We start from the raw sequence: 22,676 nt of genomic DNA, 5'->3' as shown, positions 1-22,676 counted from the left end.
CCACCGAGACCTTGTACGGCTGGCCGGCCGCGGCGAGTCTTGCGGGGCCGGTCTTTACGCGGCGCGCAAGAAGCGCCGAGAGACCACCATGAAAAAGGAGAAAACCTCGGGGTTGCACCGCGGCCGTAAACAGCGTCGAGTGCCTCGTGCTGGCTCGCTCTACGACGCGGTTTAATATCGCGCGCACCGCCGTCGAGCCCGATTAATCGTGACTGCGCGACTCCGATGTTGCCGCGAAAACGCAGCAGGATTCGTTCCGTGTAAATTCAGCACTTAACTAGGATTGCCAACTGTCCGGTTTTTACCCGGACTCTCAGGTTTTCAGAAGTCTTGTCCAGTGTCCGGTTAATAAGTCAAACCGGACGTCATATGTCCGGTTTTTAAGTTATATCCAATCAATGGAATGAGAGTTCAGATTTTTTAGCAACGTTTCTCCGTTTCAAGCGTCTACAAACGATCGAGCGCCACGAAAAGCCATCTAGTAGATGATCTGCCGATCCATCATTTCATATATATTAAAAAAGTAATAGTTTATTATTTTATTCAATCAAATCTTGTTTATAAAATTGTTTGGAAATTAATATTGTAAATAAATTCTTGTCATATTTTGTATTTAATGTAACGTTATGATTATTATTTCTGTCCGGTTTGGTCCGGTTTGGGTTAGGTTACCAAAGAAGAAATGTCCGGTAATTTTAACTTTTGAACTTGGCAACCCTACCCTTAACCCGTGTGCACCGCAAGCGGGTGTAAAGTAAATGTCCCAGAAACCGGACGTTTAAGCGTAGGTCGTCACAAAAGAGTACAATATATAATATTAAGAATAATTTTAACATAAGTACTTGCATTTATCCGAAAACTTAAGATTCCCTTAAATAGAAAAAAATGATTTGAACCAATGTATATATCTATTATTAATGAAATATTTACACAAGCAATGAAGCGCATTAACGTACCAATGACCGGACAGGTGAAATAGGTTATGGCTCAATGTTCGGATATAATTTGTCTGACCGCATTTAGAAAATTAGTATGTGTTAATGAGAAATAATATAAACATAGATGCTATCTCTTAATGAATTTATTAACGATTGATCATTATTTTGCCAAACCATAGCTGCATTATTATTATTTAATTAATTTTTATTTTAATACAAAAGTATCAAATTGAGTATATTTTTCTCCAACTAATCGTCAAATATTGGAGTTTTTATTTTACAATAATTATTACTTTGATTTATTATTGCTAAAATAAATGGTAAATATTTTTTTCAAAGTGATCGGATACTGGGATTTACTGGTTTATATACTTTATACTTTCTGTTCGCTTTCTGCTTCGGCCATGTTGGAGTTGATCAGAGAAATTTTTCAAATTGCCGCTTCTTTCACGCAAAATGTAAAAAATCGTTCGTTTTTTCTTAAATCTTACGACGACCGACGAAGAAAAGAATGCACGATACGTTTTTCTAATCTTTCAACGGCACGAGCGAGCTGATTGTTGATTATCCGAAAACTCAGCTGATATTTGCGTTCAGTCAAAGTTCGAATTCCGATTATCTTCTTTATCCTGTTTCATCATTTATTCTCATTGCACGTATGTCTGATGATTATCTTACGGAGAGTAAAGCCTAAGACACAATGCTAGGCAACAAGCAATAAGAATAAAAATAGACCAATCACAATAGATTATTCTTGTAATAGTCGATTGTGATTGGTCTATTTTTATTCTTATTGCCTGTTGCCAAGCATTGTGTCTTGGGCCTTAGTTTGACAATAATGTCCCGCACGTGAATTAATAACAAGACGCGTCTCGCAACGTCGACACGGTGTCGTCAGCGTTCATCGCCGAGACGGCAAATGAATGAAACGAACTTTCCGAGCGAATCACCTTATCGCGACATCACGCGTTATCCGGTATTCGCTCGTTCGCGCAGAACTCCAGTGCGAAAAGCTCGCCGGCGACCTTCCCGGCCTTGAGGGGAGGCCAGCACCCTTCGCGACCTTGGGAAGAATGCTCCGAGGCGAGACGCTAGTCACGAGACTACGAATTTTCGCGTTGCAATTGCGCGCGCGGCAATTAGCTAGGAAACTACCTCCATGGGACGGCCGCCTCACGCCTTGCGAGCGCATTTACATAAGCGCACGAGTGTGCGTACGCGCGCGCGTCTTTGCATGTGCGTGCGTGCGTGGCTTAATGACGTGCGCAACGGCGGCGCAGCGTCTCAAGGTACCGGCTGAAGCACCGCGCATCCTCCACGGAGAGAGCGAGACACCGTTCTCGCTAATTAACGCTGGAAATACTCCGGACGTGCCTTCGGAAAGCGTGTCTTTTTTTTCCAACGTCGAGTTGCATCAATCGTCATCTCCCTCTCTCTCTCTCTCTCTCTCTCTCTCTCTCTTCCTCTCGAGAAATCGCGGAAATTGCGGTAAAACCGACTGACCGCCCGATTAGAAATTTTGGTCAGATACGCATGATATCGGCAAGAATTTAATAGAGTGAATAAAGGGTAATCCTAATTAAGTCAGACATTACAATGACTTGATGACGATTTTGAGTAAGGAAGGTCTTTATATGGTTATAATGATTGGATTAGGATCTTGAGTCGATCGGCTCCTTGTCGGGATTCTTATTCATTATACCTAATGCTTGCATAATCAGATTTTAACAACTTGCAGTTGATTATTCCTTTCCTCTGACAGTCAATAAAGAATAACCGTAAAATCAACATGACATTGCATTTCTTTGGATTTGTTGCTGTTTGGAGATTAATTGTTATATAATATTTCGATACAAATATAAAAGCAACTTAGAATCACACACATAGACACACACTAAAATATATTGCATCAGTCGTCGCATATCTAATGTTGTTACGTTATTCAATGTTTATTTATTCAATGTTAATACGTAATAATGTTCTGCAAAAATTCTATAAGAATCAAGAGGCACGGTAGTGCCTCGCGCCAAGTTCAAGCGCAACGAAGTTGCGCCCGAACGACGCGAGGCATACGAAGCAAGTTGAAACGAGGTGCGATATTCATATCTCAACGACGGCTAAACCGATCGAGGTTTTTTCAATGCCAACCGATTCGGCCTTAAAAATTAGGAAGAAAAGTGTCCTTGTGCTTTTTGTGTACGTTGTCACTAAATGTAGATATTTTAAAATAAAGTCCAAATCACGGAAAATTTCGATTCAGTAAGAAAGTAAAAAACGCTTGAAGAGAGGGGATTTGTGCATCTCACTTTTCCGACACCAGAGGCGTTACAAGCGCGCTGAAGAAGCAGCGAGTGCGAGTGAGCAAGTGATAGGGAGTAAGAGAGAAAAGAATATTGCTAGAATACAGGAGTAGAAATGTGCGAGAAAGAGAAAGAGAGAAGTCAAAACTTTTTGCATTAAATATTTTTATTGCATTGTTATAATAACTAATTTATTATAATAACAAGTAAAATAACCATAAAACTCAGTGATCTAGTAAATAATGAAGAACTGTTTTTGAAGTACCGGACTGTGTATCATTGGGAGTTTTCGATACATTTATCTTCAGATTGCGAATCGCTCTCATTTGCAGAGTTGATGTTGAGGAGTCGATGCTATTGTTTTGTTATATCATTTTTTTGTAGAACAGTTTTGTAGAGTTTTATTTTTAGTATTCAATAGAAGAATTTATTGTTAGAGGTATAAGTTTTACTTTTACTTGTACAAACTTATTACTTGTATAACGAAAATAATAAATTACATTGCCCAAAGATACACGCTCAGGTGCGGCACGATGCACAGTACTAAAAGCGTAAACATTGCCGTTTATATCATTTCTTTTGTAAAGTAGTGTTGTAGAGTTTTATTATAGTTATAAATTTTACTTGTAAAATTTTGTTACATATATAAAAAAAATACATATTGAAAAAAAATAATTTGAAATTTCTAAAAATAACACAATACGTGTTGCGCGTGTACTTGGCGCCTCTTTTTACCTTTTTGTTTAAAAAGGTAAGTTTTATACAACGTTACAGGCTCTCTGAGACACGTCCCGGCAGAACAAGGTCGCGCAACTTTGGAAACAACATGTTCATAAGTACGCAATTGCCGCGACCGTTTCCATTATTGTTTACGCCGCGGCGGCGGACGGATCGGCGGATCGCCGCGCGTAATAATTTCCGAATTTTCACGCTCGATCACAGTAGTATACGCACGCGTGTAACGTGTAATATTTGTGCGTGTGTGTGCGTGCGTGTGTGTGTGTGTGTGTGTGTGTGTGTGTGACGATCCGGAGCATCTTGAGCATTAGCAGTGTTTCATGGTCTTTAAAGGTAAACTTATATTGGTTAACTTGGTTAAGTTGAAGAAGCTAATTTGTAGTCTCGAGTCTTTGTACTCTTGATGCGGGGCGCATTTGTCGCTGTCATACTAATGAGGAAACTCGTTTTTTGTTATAGATTTGCTGGAGTTTGCAGCCACGCGATAGCTGCGGTTATCGGCGCAGTTTCGACGGACGCCGATGCTGCACCGGAGGATCCGGTTCGGGCCGAGCAGAGTCGGCTTGAAGGTGAGGTTCACCGATCGTTTGTACATTTCTTCTTGATTTATTGCGATCGAAAACCGAACGAATTGGAACAAAAGCCGTTGTATTACAATGGCAAACGGTCAACGTTTGTATCTGCGCGCCCGCTTCCGCGAATTGAACTCAATCTAATCTAACTTTTAACCTGACGGTTTAACTAACGAAACTATATCTTTTGTTACAGAGCAAAACGCGACTGACTCTGTCTGCTGTGTATCGGTGAGTCAGAGAAGAAAAGATATTTTTATGGTGATGGGTGTTTGCAATATCTCGAGAAAATCAATGCGATTTAATTATACTTTTTTCACACGTTGCTCGAAATAATCAGAAGATTGTGTCTTTCAATGACCGTATTACACAACAGAATCTTTAAGATATAATATATATTTTTCTCTTTTATATTTACTCTGAATCATTAGAAAATACAGATGCTTTAGTTTGTTATTATAATGAAATCAAGATATGGAATTATTTGCTGCGATTCAATCAATATAATTCCTGCTTCGAGTAGTGTGTAATGTTAAAATTTGATCAGAATTGCGTCATCGCGCGTGAAATTCACCATTATTTATCTTATTTGGCTTGATAAATTTTATGTCTGTCGAGTTTATCAATTTTCTACATTTTTCACGCGTGTCAGAAGCGATAATACTTTATTTGAAATTACCGATAAATTCGGTACGTGCGTTTATTTACATTACAACTTAGTCCTTACGAAACAAGACGTGAGTTTCTTTCGAATTACCGTTCGCGAAACAAAACATTTTCGTTTTTTCTCTCTTGTCTAAATGTCGTAATTTTCGTTCGCGATTGATTCTACGCGAATCGTGTCTCACGTATACATTCTCGGAACGTTGCAATTGATCGTGTTTACTTCTTTTTGAAATAAAAATCTCACCTCTTGAACGCGACCATATACGCGCTTCTTTGTCTCGCCATTTCTTTTCCTTAAATCCCATCGAAATTAATGAAAGAGAAAAGATAAACAAAGAGAAAGAAAAAGCGGCAAAATATTATGAAAAAAGAAACTTGTCCTGAATGCTGAAGAGACTGAACATTGGACGGATGCAGAGTCATAGAAATCAACGAAAGTCGGTGAGTGTGCAGATCAAACGCTCAGAAAGCGTCATGTTTTATAATGCATGCTCATATATAAATCGCATTGATTTTCGGCTAGAGATAATAAAAAATAATGCGCGATAATATGCGTTCATATCTAGTTTAATAAAAATATAAATTGCGAGAAGCACTGTTTGCTTCCTCTCTAATCATTGAGGAAATATTTATTCTGCGAAAAATTATACGCGGAACCTTGAAGGTGATAATCGATAAGATATATATTTGACGAACGAAAAACCATACTGATTGCACTGAAGCTGGCTTTCTTTTGCAACACTTTATACGAATATTAATCTGATATTTTGTGCACAATATTTATGCGCAGTGTCAATTTAAAAAAATTTAACGAATCACTGCTACGGCAGTCTCTTCCTCGATATACACCGACATATTTTTTCTCATGCTCGCGCTTCGGCTTCGAGCTAGCAAAAATACTAACGACCGCGTTCCTCGTCAATGTGACCTCGGCGATATTTGCACCTCGGTAGGCGCGATCCCGTGCTCGTTGTTTACGTCCGATAATTTTCAACATGTCCATTTCTTTCCGCGAAGGCGCGTTTGATTAACCAGGCTAGATGGTATCCCTATGGTATTCTAATAAAGAGTACATTATACGACCACTAGTCGTAAGAATATCATTGGAGCCATTACTACGTGCTGCTCGATTATCAAAGTTAGAGCAACATCTTCCGCGATCAAGACAATAAAATGGCGCTGATCGCGCCGCTCGAAATTGAAGTGCCCGAGAGAATGCGCGATGCTTCGGAGTATGTGTGTGTGTGTGTGAAAATTCCTCAGTTCTAACGGTCGCAAGATATGAAAAAATTGGTGGTAATTTTTCTTTTATAAACATATACGCACACATTGTCTTTCTTTGAGTAATTAGTTCGATAAATATTGAAGCGATGATGAAATTACGGTCAGATAGCTCTACATTTATATGCTTTCGACGTCGAATCAATCCGAATACCGACATTAGTTTTCCATGTGGACTCGACGTAGTATGAACCAAATGATTCTGAGTGGGCAAAGGAGTTTTAATCTGAAATCAAACGTGAGAAGAATTCAATAAGATGACTCAACAACGACTTGACTATTAATATTTAATAAAATCTTGATATCTACGCTGCATGACTTACTAGGACCTGGTTGTATCACTTTACCCGGACCTGATGTCCAAATGAGGTCAACCGGATCAGGACCAAGGGATAAATTTCTAATCGGAGCGTAGCACGCGATTCCACTCTCTGAACTCCTCGCAGCAGAATTTCACTCGAAACAAAAGTGAAGATTCGCTCGAAAATACCGCCGCTCAGGCTGAATGTTTCGTTCGAGTTCGAAGTGAAGCTTCACTCCGTACGAGCGAATATGCCGATCCCGGTCAGGGTGAATCTGCACTCGTGACGCTGAGACACGCGTCAGATTCACTCTTCAGCCCCGAGTGGAAATATTCACTCGACGCTCGGAGTGGAGAATTCAACGTGAGTGAAAAGTCACCGGCTGGCGGTGTACTCCTCGAGCGAAATTACAGCCCAACAGGTACTCGAAGAGTACATACGTCCGCACGGCTGGGAGCGAATCGATCGCATATGTCGCAGCCACGCCTCTCGACGATGCTGGGGCGTAGTCGCGTTAACGGACGAGGACTCGCACGTGACGCCAAATCGTGCGATTCTTGCGCATTTATTCGGCGGATAATTTCGCAGCTGTTTTATCACAGAATCGCTCATTGCCGCGATCTAACCACGAGCATACCGCGGCGTGTTTAGGAGTCGTCCATTAATCACATGAGGTTAAGGGGGGAATCAATGAAAACATCACGGATGATCACGACGGGGAAGGGAGGTGATATATCACGTGTATTGAAATGGTGAAATATCATGTATATTTTTTTCGCGAAAGCTAATTCTTCGATACCAACTGACGTTTATGATGCGACTATTGTTATTATTTACTATTATTATTATTATTTACTATTGAAAAAAGTATGCATATACAATGGACTGAATAAATATAACTTTATTAAAATTAATTAACATGTTATAATATATATATACATATATATATAGTTCATTTATGGCAAATTTATATAAAATTATATAATATATAAAATAAATATATATTTATGTATTTATACGTGAATTTCTAATTAATAAAACGACATTAATAAATCACACGATAGGACGGAGGGGTTAGCTATGATATCACTTAAAATCACGCAAGGGAATGGGAGGGGGGCGGGGTAAAAACGCCGAAAAATATATCACGTGATTAATGGACGATCCCTTATACATAACGAAGGACGAAGGGCGCGAAGGGCGAAGCTCTGAGATATTAGCTTTATTATAAACTCGATACGATGCGCCGCGAGGCAGCCGCGTCGCAAAGATAAACGGCTTAATACGTTTTTACATTTTACCGCTGCCGGCCCCTGAACTTGGCATTACCGCGCATTCCCATAAGCGATATATATCCGGACTAGCGTCCGCGTTTACCCGCCATTTACATACGTAGATAAACACGTAGGCTCGCGAGCACACGAGTGAGGTAGCGGCTACGTAGCCGATTGGAGCTGCTCCAACCGCGCGGACGATCGGTTCTCCCGCGTTCGTACATACCTGCCTATCCTATTCTATCCTATCCTACATCCTATCCTACGAAGGTCTCGGCAAGCGTAACGAGCCCTTCTCGTCGTCCACGTAACCGTCGACGCATGTAAGAGGAATGCCACGATACGTTCGGATGTACGCGCGTTCGCAACAAGAGCAGCATGTGCGACGACGGTATCGCACGTTTTTCACTTTGCCGTAGCGAGTGTCTTTAATTCAGGAGTAACCGAGTTGGTTTATGCTTCCGGTTGTAACATTGTAGACGCCGCGCCTCCCCCGCGTGAGCGCGTCTAAAAATCGGGCAACGAGCTCCCCGAACAAAAAGTTAGGACCATCCTCATGAAGCATAAGGCCCCGATAAGGTCAAAAGTAGGATGCCCTAGATAGAGACGTCTCATTATTAGCACGCCAGACTCCGAGATGGATCTTTTAGGGACCTTAGATTTTACGAAATAAGGCTTTGATAAGGAAAACTGATAAAGATTTAGGAAAAATCCTTAGAAAGATTTCTTAGGGATATCTTAGATTTAATAAGTAAGGCTTTAATAGGGAAAACTGATAAGGGCCTTAGAAGAATTTTTTAAGAATGCCTTAGATTTTATGAAATAACGCTTTAACATGGAAAACTGCTGAACTGATGAAGGGCCTTAGAAGGATCTTTTAAGGATGCTTTAGATGAACAAAATCCAGTTTTATTATAGAAAATTAATAAGATCTGAAGCGTGTAATAAAATTATCATAGTTTAATATTGTTTTAGTAGATATACTCTATCCGGTTCTTTTAAAGATTTTTTAATTATACCAATTACAAACAAATTTTGTTAGTTTTATCAGTTGCCATATTCATTAGCCTCTTGCAAGAATTTTTCTAATATTGCCTCGTTTTATAATGAAACAAACTTGAATAAAAACAATAGCAGGATTTTTATGTGTAAAGAATGCTATATTTTATATTGTAAAGTATGCTATATTTTTAAAATAAAAAATTCTTATGTACTAACAAGATTATAAAGAAATAAAGAAATTACAGTCAAAATTTCTTGGAATGAAAAGAACGAATATTTTTACTCAAGCAATAATGAAAATATTTCGACTCGCAATTGCAAGGATGAATGTCTCACTGAAATGACTCAGAATGTATTTTAACTCCATATCTTAACATTATCCTACGAGGCCTTCCTTACACATTTCCTTATAAGGCCTTATTAACACATTGCATGTGGGAAACATACTTTTACATTTTTTGCAGTCTGTCACTAGAGCGCGGGTTATGTAAAAGTACGTATTTAGTAGATTTGTGTTGGAGAGCGTGTATCGTATAAATACGATGGGCATTGTAAGTGTGTATGGTGTTTGTGTTGCTAAGCAACGATTTCCATTGTTTCTTTCTAGAAGTTTAGTTTGTCGAGTTACGAAAAAATATTTTTGAATAAATAGTAAAATTAAAGATTGTCTATGTATTTTCCTTTCATTTTTAGTTCACTATTCTATATTTACTTATTAAAAGAAATGTCGTTTCTTTTTCAAATAATTGTAGAGCATATATTTAAATGTAAAATAAAAAAAGTTTCGTTGAGAAAAACGAAGTAGTTATCGATTATTTATTGCGATTTTACTGAATGACCAAACTCCCGCGAAATTCACGAAAAAACGTCCGCTACACGCGTAAGTCCGCGGCGAAATATACCCGCATGCGATGTGTTAATATTGCCTTATAAGGCCTTGTTGATATTGCCTTATAAGGACCCGTTAAACCCTTGTTATATATCTTGTAGAGCCCTTGCCTTTCTATCCCTACTAGGGCCCGATTAATGTTAGGGAAAAATAATCAGGCCCTTACCAGAACCCTGTTAATTTTTCTACTCGGGTCGTAGTCGCGACGGCTCGCACGAAAAGAGAAAAGAAAGAAAGAAAGAGAAAAGAGACGTTAGTTTTTCGGACAACTGGGCGGCGCTGCCCGGAGAAACATCGCAGTGCAATTAGCGTTATCTCGTCACGATAGCGAATACGCAAGTGCGCGTCGCCGGCGATTTAATCATCGGCATTTCCGCGTCGTATCGCTCGCGGCCTTAACGTCGCACAATGAATCGAAACTTCAAATTCTGTGGACATCGACTAAAATTCTGTTCGAAAACAAAATGTTGTGCAGGAATAAGTTTTAATGAAATTAATTTTCATAAAATATTTTATTTATAATATTTTTGTATACCATTTTGATAATAATAGTATTGTAACGAATATATAGTGCTGCTATTCGGTTTCAACAGCTAACACCTAACGTGAAGGTAAGGAACAAGCTAGCCTTGGGCAAATTATATCAAATCTTCTTGCATAAACTCAATTAATAAAATATTTACATATTTTTGAAAATTTTAAGATCAAACAATCTGTATGAAAACACAAGAGAAAATTGCAAGACTAGTGGATTTTGCAAAACAAAATTCGTGAAAGCAGCCAAGGATAACAATACAGCATAGAGGTTCTTCACAAATCCTTTGATTACGTGTGTATGAATAGAACTAGATTAAACGAAAAAACTATTCGAAATTTTGCGAAAACTATTCGAAATTCTTTTTCAATCTGTTGCAACAGATTGAAAAAAATTTATGTCTTGTTTCTTATCTATGTAACGCTGACTTGAAACCAAACAGGAATATTTAAAATTCAATAAAAAAAATATTGTTAAGAAATATTGTGGAAATATAAACAGAAATTTTACTGAAATTTTCATTACAAATGATTTCTGGGCGAAATTCTGTCTCCGAATTGAATTTTCACTCATGTACAATTGTACATAATAGATTAGATGGTTTCTATCCACGACACACGATGTATAGGAGAAAAGATCGCACGAGATCGCAGCTGAAACCTATATGGTTTTTTTACTATATGAATGATCTTTTTAAATCCTATTTAGTAGATCTTGGACAAATATGAACATTTTTTTTAATTATTCAATAAACATGTATGAGTTGAATTATGATTTCGTTCTAATTCATCATAGAGAAAAATGCGTAAAATGTAACAAAATCTAGCAACGGATATGATAAAAATGTTCTTGAAGAACCGTAGAATTGTGTACCATAAGATAGATAAGGATCGATAATTATTTATATAAAATACAGCGAACATCGAAATGGACGACTTATGCTTAACACATTTTACTTATCACAGAAACTCGAGACTTTAGACGCTTACAGTATCTCTATTACTCATTACTTTATATTTTCTGCATTTGGATCATATATTAGAACTATTTTACAATACATTCTAGTAGATGAAGTTGTGAAATTCGAATTTTTATTTTTGGCTCGATGGCCACCTTTTTCACGTTTTTTTTCACGTTTCGATCCACTGTGCGTCGGCTGTGAGATCGACACGCGCGTTGCGGTGCATAACGTAACAACCCGCGGATCGACTTTCCCATCACAACGTCGGCTGCGCCGACGACGACGACGACGACGATGTCGCTCGCCAGGGCGACGCGCGCTCATAAATAAGCGGTCGCGTACGACTCGCGTAAAGCGTCGCGTCGCTTAACTTCCGCGCGGCGGGTGGCTGGATCCGCGCAATGTTTCTCACGACGGTGCTATCGCCCTCAGGCCGCGCGGCCTGCTCCGTTCCATTAGCGTAGCGAGCGCGCTTTGAACAATATAATTAATATAAATCCGACGCGCTTCCGGATGCGCGCGATCGTAGCGTGCAGCTCATAGCCTCATGGCTTCCCTCTGCGCGAGTTCTCGCTGAGAGAGAGGAGAGCGCACTCATCCTTCGGCGAGGCCGGCTCTCCGTCGGGCCTCCGACGGTGGATCGAGCAATTAACGCCGAATCTTTATGCGCGAGCAATCGAATTTACACCGTCCCGTGACTTGGCGCGCTGCCCGACGTAGCCGCGAGCGCAGGATCGTGCGTGAAACGTTAACGCGAAAGCGATAGTTGCCAACGCTAAACGCAGACTCGGTCTTTATAGGTTTTTCCCTCAGATCGCATCGGCCTGTGAGAGACGCGCCTCTCTTTCTCTCTCTCTCTCCCTCTCTCTTTCTCTGTGTTTTCTCCTGTATTTTCACGTGTACGAGCGCGCACGGTCGCTTGAATTCACGCACACCTCGTTCGTCCGTTCGTTGCGGGATTTGCATAAGCATAAGCGCGCGTATATGCGCTCGAGCACGTTAATAATAAAGGCGCAACACGCGGAGTTTTATAATCATAGCATCCGACGTCCCGCCACCTGTTTCGCATGCTGCGTTACGTATAAATAGCCGACGCTAAAACGCGCCGCGCCGGCGCGCCGCTCGTAAAGATTCCTGCGGTTTTGCGTAAAAGTGTAACGGCTAAATTTAGGACTTTTCAGGCTTCTCTTTTCTTCCCATCCTCTGTGCAAATCTCCGCGTATATAATATGCTCGCGTGTGTGTAAAGATTTCCGACTGCGGTATTTAAAGAGATATACAGGGTATCCGGGATCTTTTGGGAAGGAAAAATTGTGAAGATTAATCGGATCAAACTGAGGAGAGAAATTAAGTACCATTTTGCAAAAATCGCAACAGTTATTAAGTTATTAATGATTGAAAATGAGAATCTAGAAGTTCTTGTAATTTATAACTTAAAAATTTACAAAATGGTAAAGAAATTTTTTGTTCAGAATGACCTAATCTATAATTATATGATGACTATTGTGCCTAGTGACAGGTTCAAGATTCAGGGTTCAAAGTTCAATACACTCATATCTATAAAGTTCAATACATTCATAGCTAGACACAATAGTGGTCATATGATATAATTGTAGATTAGGTCGTTTTGAGCAAAAAGTCCTTTACCATTTTGCAACTAAGTACGCAAATTTTCAAGATATCAATCAAAAAGACCTCTACATGTGGTCATTTTCAATCATTAATAATTTAATTAATAACTATTACGATTTTTGCGAAATGGTACTTGACTTTTCGTTTCAGTTTCCGAAAGATCCCGGACAATCTGTATATTTCTTTCCTGCTTGTGACGAGTCAGTCGTGTTACTTTTATGTAATCAAATTGTCTTTCAGAATACTTTTATTGAATAATTTAAAAATTTCAATTAGTCTGAAGTAAAGGAATTAATATTAAAATTGTGGGTAATTTAAAGAAAAAACTAACTGATTATGGTCGGTAAGATAGCCTTTACGAGCACCTCCGGCATCACACCAGATTGTCTCGTATTTAGATTTGGTAAAATTGTGTGTGTGTGTATGTGTGTGTGTGTGTGTGTGTGTGTGTGTGTGTGTGTGTGTGTGTGTGTGTGTGCGCGCGCGCGCGCCTCCGATTTCACTCATCTCACAAGTCTTCATCAAGCCGGTATAATAATTTTCGGAAAATTTAGGAGAACTCGTTATTCACCTCTTCGTTGGACTCCTCAATACTCCGTGCAATTAAGTATAGCAATTTAATCACCTCATCTTTCGAAAGAGATCATCAATACCCGAATAAGTTTGAGTTAGATAACTCAACAACCTCACCTTAAAAGAGTTTAACTCGCCCATCTCGTCCCTAGATGATGGGGTCTCACCAGCACTCCTTCGAATAACTCAATCGTACTTGGCACCGTATAGATAAGAATTAATACAAATTAACGTTCTATTTAATCGTAAATAAGAAGTCGACTTCTAGACATAACTTTTTGCATCTGACTCATTCGAACGAACAAACATTGAGTGTTGATCAAACATCGTTATTTTTCTATCTTTTGTCATCAATATTCAATCGCAGTCACTTTCCCTCTCCCTTTCCGTGTGGAAAATGGCACTCTATGGCACCATCGAAACGCATACAGTGTGAACCTCTGCCAAAGCGATCGTCGCGTTTTCAACATGGTGCCTGTGCGTACTTGGAGGCGGCGGCGTTCGGGCAACCTCTTGCAGCGGAATCTTCTCGCTCGGCTCCCGATTCCGTGCGGGCTTTTTCACGAATCGCCGAGCGCGATCACGTAGCTCGACGTGCCGGGAGAGAAATCGCTGGAGGCGATCGATTAAGTAACGTCTTGGATCGGGAAGGCGCGTTGCTCTTTCTTTTTCTTTTTTTCCAACAAGGATTACATCCAGATATGAAACTAAAGCCGTTCCGCGATGTTAACGAATCTAGATTTTCACTCATTTCCGGCCTCTCTGTGATTACTTTTCACGGTGAGAAAATTGGCGCGAAGAATTTTCCCGTTTTAACGGTTCGAAAAGTCACTCGGATTCGCTCTTCGAGCTAGGGAAAAATTACGTGACCGCTGAATCGTCGCACCATCGAGGTTTCGTGCCTACAGTCCCGAGGCTCTTGCGTATTATCTCATTAATTTAAATGTGCGAACGAGTTATCTCTCTCTCTCTCTCTCTCTCTCTCTCTCTCTCTCTTTGGGAACCAAACGTGAGCCTGCCTCACACATGCGAAACTCAACCGACGCTGCCGACTTCTTTTCCGACTGCCTTACAAATTTTGCATTTATTTGGACATGTACGCGTATACGCATATACACTTTCCTTTCTGGTTTTGTATACTTTTATTTTATATTTTTTTTATTAACTTCTTCATTTTGTATATCAGTGTTAATTATGTACTTTTCTTGTAAACTATATGTTTAATTTTCTTTTATTTTGTAACTTCTGCCTTCGGGCTTGAGGGGACTTTGTCCTAAAACGCTCAATAAATGACGCTTCTCTCTCTCTCTCTCTCTCTCTCTCTCTCTCTCTCTCTCTCTCTCTCTCGGACAGAGTCGCATCGATAGCCAGGCGGTTAATTCGCGAGTGTTCGCGGATGCCTTCATTGTGAGTCGCGACACGACGCGGCGCGTAAGCAGGTAGCCGGTCGGCGCGCTCAAACTTGACCCGCTAATGAATAATAAGAAACGGCCGGCAGCGTCGTTACATGCCGCTGAGCGCAGGAACGGTAAAGGCTCTCGCGAGTGAATGGCTGAAACCGAGAAGCGTTGGCCGCGCCGGTCTACATGGCCCGAGCAGAGAGGCCGATACGCGCGGCGCTTGAAGAATCGCCACGCATTCCAGCCTGCGCCAGTTTTTTGCCGGCTTTAATGACTCCACTTAAACTATTGAAAAGTATAAATGTTTCCGGATGCAGTTCAGTTGTAGAGCGCGACTGTGTTCGCTCGGCCGGCACCCGCGGAGATCGCTTTGATCCGAGCCGGCCGGCCGATGGCCGGAAGCCAGCGGCTTATCAAAATTAAATTTTCACTCACTTTTATGCGCCAACGAGCGGCAGATACGATTAGATTCTCCAGCGCGCGCTCCCTTTCTCTCGCCGACTCGCTCGGACCGAAATCGAAATCGCGACTTTTATCGCGGCGGCTATTCTCGTCTCGGCGGAAAGCCGACGAACTTTTTATTTGACAGGTGGATAAACATGGATTAGAAAGATGGATCAGATTCGACGCGATCGAGGAGGGATTGAGTTTATACATCGGAGAGATTATACATCGACGGAGAATATAAAGTCGATCGCCGAAGGAACGATCGTCTCCCAATCGGGAGCGCGGCAATCTGAGCTTTCGAACTTAGGGATGCCGATTTTAAATCGATTTAATCGAAGATCGATTAATCGGAGCCTGAAAGATCGATTTCAAATCGATTTTCTGGGACTGAATCGATTCAAGGATCGATCTGCAAAATTCTGAAAATCGCCAACACGATTTTTTCAGTTTCTAGTAATATAGTTCTTTTTTAAATTCTTTTTAGTTGTAATATTTGAACTCAATGGCTGCACAATGCACATTACGTTACCTTTAGGCCGATGTCCCATCAGCGAAAATTTTCAGCGGAACGGAACGCGCGAACCGATCACAGCCGCTCCATATAATAGTATATATTATATATATATATGTATATGCGTATAATAGTAAACGTGATTTCATATTTAATAACGTTTAAAAACCTTTGATTGTTGTTTAATCAAACTAATTAAATCCTTAGCATAAAGATTTAAAGATCTTTTTCTATCTTGTTGTGGCCACATGCAACACAACACAACCAAAAGAGAGACCATCTGTTTAATTTCTTTAATTCATATTAAACTTTATATGACTTACACGAGGTCTACTTTAAAGTGTAGAAATTTGACAGATAGTATACTTTAATGAGTGATTCACTTTACATGCATACCGATTCAAGTCGATTATCTGAAATCGATTCTTTACAAACCGATTTTTTAAAGATCGATCTTTTTCTTCGTGATTCGAATCGATCTGTTTGAAAAGAAATCGGCATCCCTATTTCGAACGCGCCTCGTTTGACGTTCCCGCGACTTTTCTACGTGGAGATATCGACGAGCGGCGAATCTCGAATTAGGATAGAGGCGCGACGACAATGTGGCGCGCCGCTCCCTCGAGCCGAGAGGTGTCAAGTCCGCGGCGCGACGCGCTACAATGTAGCGCGCCGCCACCGGCCTGGCGACAAAGACTCGCGGCGCCGCCTTTGACAGCTTCGAGAGGCTCTCGTATCTCCGCGAAAAATCGACGTAGGAACGCGAGACAAACGCCGTTCTTTCCGACGCCGCACGCTGCACGCATTTGCGCGTGTCACGCGCGTCCACGATTTACGACGCGATAGATCGACGTGCTGCGGCGCACAGCGAAGTATATTTAAATACGCGGAATTGGACGATCGATTTCGAGACAAATTCGGAATTTTAATCGCACTTGACCTAAGTGTAGGAAAATTCCGGAAGCACGTGTGTGAAGTTGGCCCCGCACTTTTCCCCGAATTTTGTACTTTTTCGAATTGTGCCGCGAATTGTGCTACGTTTGTGCCGCAACCCGCAACTCTGTAACTCAAAGCGTACTCAAGAAAATTAAGAAAAACTAAATTTTTGCTAGCCCCGCACTTTTCGAATTTTGAGCTTCTCTTTATTGTGCCGTATTGTGCTATATATGTTTGCGCTAATTTGTGCCGCAAACGCGAAACCTATAACTTGAATAATATTTGAGAAAAAAAATAAGAACGAAAATTTGCTAACCCCCCACTTTTGTCCGAATGAACCCGATATTTGTTTGTGAATTCCTACTAATTTATGCCACGTTGTGTCGTTTGAAGAAACTGAATATCTCCTTTCGTTCAGTAGAAAAAAATGTTAAAGTTAAAATACAAATTAATAAATAACTTTTTCTACAATGTATTTATCGCAAGTCTGCAAGTTGTGCCGAATTGTGGTAATCGAGTACAATAAGAAACTACTTAGAGATGTATCGAAAACTACTCAGATTGCAAAAAAATTTGCAAAAATTGGTGACACAAAAAAAATTTTCGAAATTTTAAAAGTTGTGCTGGATTGTGCTAGTCAAACTCAACAATTTTTTCTAATTGTAAAATGTCCTTAGATGGCTGGTTTTCGCAGTACGAGCATTCAAGAAAGTAATTTTTAGGAATAATTTTCAGATCACTATAACTTTTGAACCGTGGTAGATATTCGAATTCTGCGAGTTGTGGTGAATTGTGCTAGCCGAGTACAACAAGAAACAACTAAGACATGTTTCGAAAATTGCACAGCTTGCAAAAAAATTGGCAAAAAGTAGTGGGCCAAAAAAATATTTTTACATTTTCGAAATTTTGAAGGTTGTGCCGAGTTGTGTGTGTTAGTCAAGCCCAACAACTTTTCCTAATGGCAAAATTACGTCAGATCATCGTAGTACAGCCAAAAAAACATCTCAGTTTTGCAGCATTGATCTGGTTTCAATAATCGATCGTAATTTTTCGACACTATGTACATTTGCGGTAAACTTTACGCATATGTGAGCGGAGAAGAGGCTTAATTGCATAATTACCATATCCAAAAATTCCTTTCATATATTCTTAAACTTTTCATTTAAGCAGCATAGCATACTATCATGTTGACAAGAGTTATAAAATATACGTATTATAAATATAGTATATTACTATTAATATAGTATATTATAAACACATTATAAGTTATAAACATACATATTCTGGATATATTTTGTCGTATAAATTTATTATATGATTATATATTATTATATGATATGATATAAATTTATTATACGATTATATATATTATTGAAAATATAAAACAAGTTTCATAAATACGATTTTTCGTCTTACTAAATTAATGAGTCTACGATATATTAAAATAACAGATTCTGAGAAGATTAACAAAAACTCTTACGTAAAGTTTGGCACAAATAAATTACTTAAATGCAAACCTTGCGTAGGGATCTTTGCTATTCTTTTCAGAATCTGCAATTTTAGTATACGGTAGACTTATCAATTTAGAAAGGTGAAAGATTTAAGTACCCAAACTTATGTATATAAAAACGAACATATTGATAACTTGATGATTTCTGAGTATCGTTCAAAAAGTTTAAATTGGCGATCATTGTTTATTACAAACATTGAATACAATTTACGTTTATTTTGTTGAACTTCTTTTGTTGATAACTTTTTAAACAAACAACGAACGCCGCTTAAAACCTTTTGTACATCACTCAGGGTGATGACCTTGACAACATACAGGGTGTTATAAAAGTCTCGGAAGAGCAGAATAACTCGAAAAATAGGAGTTCTAGAAAAAAATGCGAAATACTGGGTTTTTATGATTTTTCCTGGCTATCTGACGGTGACCTTGGATTTGGCCTTGACAATGACCTTGAAGGTCATTTCAAGGTCAGGTCAATTTTTTTAAATGGGACTCCGTACTTTTGACCCCAGAAACGGAAGGAGCGGAAAATTTTACGTTCGGATATGACCTTAAACACTGCCAAGTTTGACCTCTGAAGGTCACATAAAGGCCTAAGCTTGTTTTAGGCTGAAAACGCGAATATCTTCGAAAATGCACCTGCTAGGGAGCAATGTTACGCATAAGAATAAGAATGTAGAGGTCAACGAAGGACATTCAGTCGTGACCTTGGCCTTATTCTCAAGGTCATGAGTTAAGATTATTATTAAGGTCAAACCGGACTTTTTTAGGACTGAAAATCCATACTTTTGACCTAAAAGTGTCAAGATTGAATAATTTTACGTTCGGATATGACGTTTTCAACCTTGACCTGTCAAACACACTGTCAGACGGTCAATGGGGAACATTTTGAACATCTCTTGTAATCTCAAGCCGAGTTACAAGATGCTTTGCCTTCGGTGGCCGGGACTAACTGAACCTTGCCTTCAGTGGTCGGGTTTGAGACACCTTGCCTTCAGTGGTCGGGTTCCGAGACGCTTTACTTTCAGTAGACTTCACGATCAGTGAAGTAACGTAAAACGCATAATTTTGAGAACAAGGTCAAGGTTGAAAACGTCATATCCGAACGTAAAATTTTTCAATCTTGACACTTTTAGGTCAAAAGTATGGATTTTCAGTCCTAAAAAAGTCCGGTTTGACCTTAATAGTAATCTTAACTCATGACCTTGAGAATAAGGCCAAGGTCACGGCTGAATGTCCCTCGTTGACCTCTACATTCTTATTCTTATGCGTGACATTGCCCCTAGCAGGTGCATTTTCGAAGATATTCGCGTTTTCAGCCTAAAACAAGCTTAAACCTTCATTATTGTGTGACCTTCAGAGGTCAAATTTAGCAGTGTTCAAGGTCATATCCGAACGTAAAATTTTCCACTCTTTTCATTTCTGGGGTCAAAAGTACGGGGTCCCATAAAAAAATTGACCTGACCTTGAAATGACCTTCAAGGTCATTGTCAAGGTCAAATCCAAGGTCACCGTCAGAAATCCAGGAAAAAATCATAAAAACCCAGTGCTTCGCATTTTTTCTAGGACTTATATTTTTCGAGTTATTTTGCTCTTCCGGGACTTTTATAACACCCTGTATATCCAGGACAAAGTCATTGAAGGCGCATTCCCTATACAGCATAATTATCGCTGACGGTTCCGTACTCGCGTGTGAGCGCGCGATATCACATCTCCGCTCGCGAAGCGATTAACAGGTTCAGCGCGATTGTTCATACTCACACGCGCGAGATACACGCGAGAAAATAAAACGACGTAACCTTAATCGGGCCGATTTGACGAGCGCGCGGCGGCGCGCGGGGGGCGCCAGCTGAAATTGACAGTACCGTATAATATCGGTGAACTGGAAAGGGAATAATCGCGAAACAGCAGCGCGCGCGCGCGCGCGCGTTACAGTGAATATTAAAAGAATCGTCAGATGCGAGCTAACGTTACCGCACGGTCCGTATATTTCCGAACAGATTAAGCCCGAGTCGATCAGCACAGTTTTGTGCGTGCACGCACGCTTTCGGAGCGTTTACGAACGTCGCTGCCGAGACGCGGAAATGAGAATGTTGCGCCTCGTTCTCTCCCTCTCTCTTCCTTTGTCTCTTTTTTCCCGTCCGCTTTACCGATATTTCAATTGTACGCTCTCGTAGCGCACAATGTAATTGCCGTCCGATTTCGTTCGTTCGTTCGCTCGCTCATGTCGCGCTTCCGTACGATTCGAGCGGCCCATCCATCACGGTTCATTAATACGCGCACGTCGACGGACCTGTGTCCGCATTCGACGCGAAATTACGCAATTTCATCGCGGTCAGCAAAATGGACTCCTTTTTTGCGGCGTTTGGGGCTCGCCGAGCCGGCCGGGCCGGCCGCGTAAATCGCGCGATTAGGCCACGAATGAAGCGTGTCTCGCGATCACGCCGAGCGATTTTTCGGCCATTTGCGCACCAGAAGCGGATACGTCACATTTCGTCGCCCGTTGCCACGTTGAAGCGCAGCGCGACGAAAATATCTTTCAACTCGCCGCTTTTCACCGAGGATCGATCCTCGGCATCGAAAAAAGCACGTCTGATTTCCCGTGTCAGTCATGTTACATTTGACGTCTCGACCTCAAAAAAAGGGGGAGAAAAAGAATCGAGCTGCTGATCTTCCGATGCTGCCGATAACGCAAATACGCGAAATCCCACGCGTTCAGCGCAGTCGTTACGTTACGCTCGACGTGCAGTTCGATATTTCGATCGGCGATGCGTTCGAATTTCTTACGGTCTGCATAATTTATGCAGACGCGCGCGCACCGGCCATTCTCTCGCGAACGACGGCCGAATATCTCGCATTCCCTGAGAGATTGCTGTCAGGCTATGCGATAATTAATAGCGAATAGATCTCTCCGCAGTCGCGCGACGACGCGCTATTCCCCCGGTTAAGCGTCGCGCTGACCGTTAACAGTTAGCTCTTCGGTATATTCCTCCCCCTCTTCGTGAATGCGTCAAACACCTGTAGAACACTTTGTACGTAGCCACGCATTCACTCGCTCACTCGCATGTGCGTGCTTACGCGCGCTGAGAAAAAGACTTCTCTTGTCACAACAAATAGACCTTTGATAATTCAACAGAATCAAACAGTTACCGCAACAAATCATTTTTCGTTATTTGTAATTTTAACAAACGTATATCGCTGGAGATGCATATACGTTTGTTGGATGTACAACTGGTAAAAAGAATAACAACGTCGTCAATAGCATAATGTTTATTTTATTTTCATAGTTATTAATATTTATCTTACATTTATAGTTTATTTTCAGTAAGATCCACGATTTCTAGCATATTCCCGCCTCTACGTGTATTCCGCCTGCAGGCGTATATGCGTCTGCGTTTCGTTTGGTTGCGTCCTTTGCTATATATATATATATATATATATATAATATATTTACATATTTCTATAGTTTGCTTCGGGTTAGACAATAATCATCAGCGTCACCGCTGAAGCTTCACCCTTTTTTAGCAGCTCTTCTCGCTTGTTGTGTGTCGAATCGTAATTCTCTTCTCTACATGTGCTGTTTAAAATAAAGCTTATTGTTGTTATATTATTATTATTATTATTATATCCATGTACGTAACTATGGTCCACATACTCTCATAAACTCTTATATGTAGAAAAAAGCACCTCTTAAAATGATTTATAAACTTCTTTGAGTAGCTACGAACTTTTATAGACTTTTTGATAAATTGATAAAAGTACGTTTACAATACGAGCCTTTTTGCACGTATATCCCCTTTATTTAACCTGATCTAATAGTTGATAAATTTTATATAATGTATCGTGCTAAAGGTAAAGATTAATGTAATAACGTGCGTTGCTCTGTTTCTTTCCCCGAATTCCTGCAAAATATTGGGTTGGCAAATAAGCTCGTTCGGTTTTTGTTTCAGTGTAAGTTTCATGCGGATTCGCTTTTCTTTTCTCAGCGCTATCGTGCAAATCGAATACACATTTGGGGAAGGTTAGGTTTCACTGTTTATGTTGTGCTGCGTTCGGTTTGGCTAACATCAATATTGTGTGTGCTGCGTAGCTGCGAACATGGAAATAAATAACGTGCTTTATCGTCACATTTTGCTGTATTATTTTAAAAAGGCCAAACGAGCCGCGGGGATGCTCATAAAAAGATATGCCGTGCGTATGGAGATGATGCCTT

At 40.3% G+C, this 22,676-nt stretch overlaps 1 protein-coding gene across 1 annotated transcript in view; it reads left to right on the top strand.

Annotated features, from left to right (window-relative positions):
• tyn (trynity) overlaps positions 1-22,676 on the top strand; it is a 166,258-nt gene that overhangs the window by 21,552 nt on the left and 122,030 nt on the right. The window contains exons 2-3 of the mRNA XM_025298701.1: positions 4,436-4,545; positions 4,745-4,779. The gene's annotated coding sequence lies outside the window, so the exon portion shown is untranslated. The remainder of the gene's footprint in view (positions 1-4,435; positions 4,546-4,744; positions 4,780-22,676) is intronic.

This window comes from Harpegnathos saltator, unplaced genomic scaffold, assembly GCF_003227715.2.
Source record: "Harpegnathos saltator strain DR-91 unplaced genomic scaffold, Hsal_v8.6 scaffold235, whole genome shotgun sequence".
Taxonomy (NCBI): domain Eukaryota; kingdom Metazoa; phylum Arthropoda; class Insecta; order Hymenoptera; family Formicidae; genus Harpegnathos; species Harpegnathos saltator.
The sequence above is the reverse complement of the archived record's forward strand: the minus strand, read 5'-3'. Positions and strand labels throughout refer to the sequence as shown.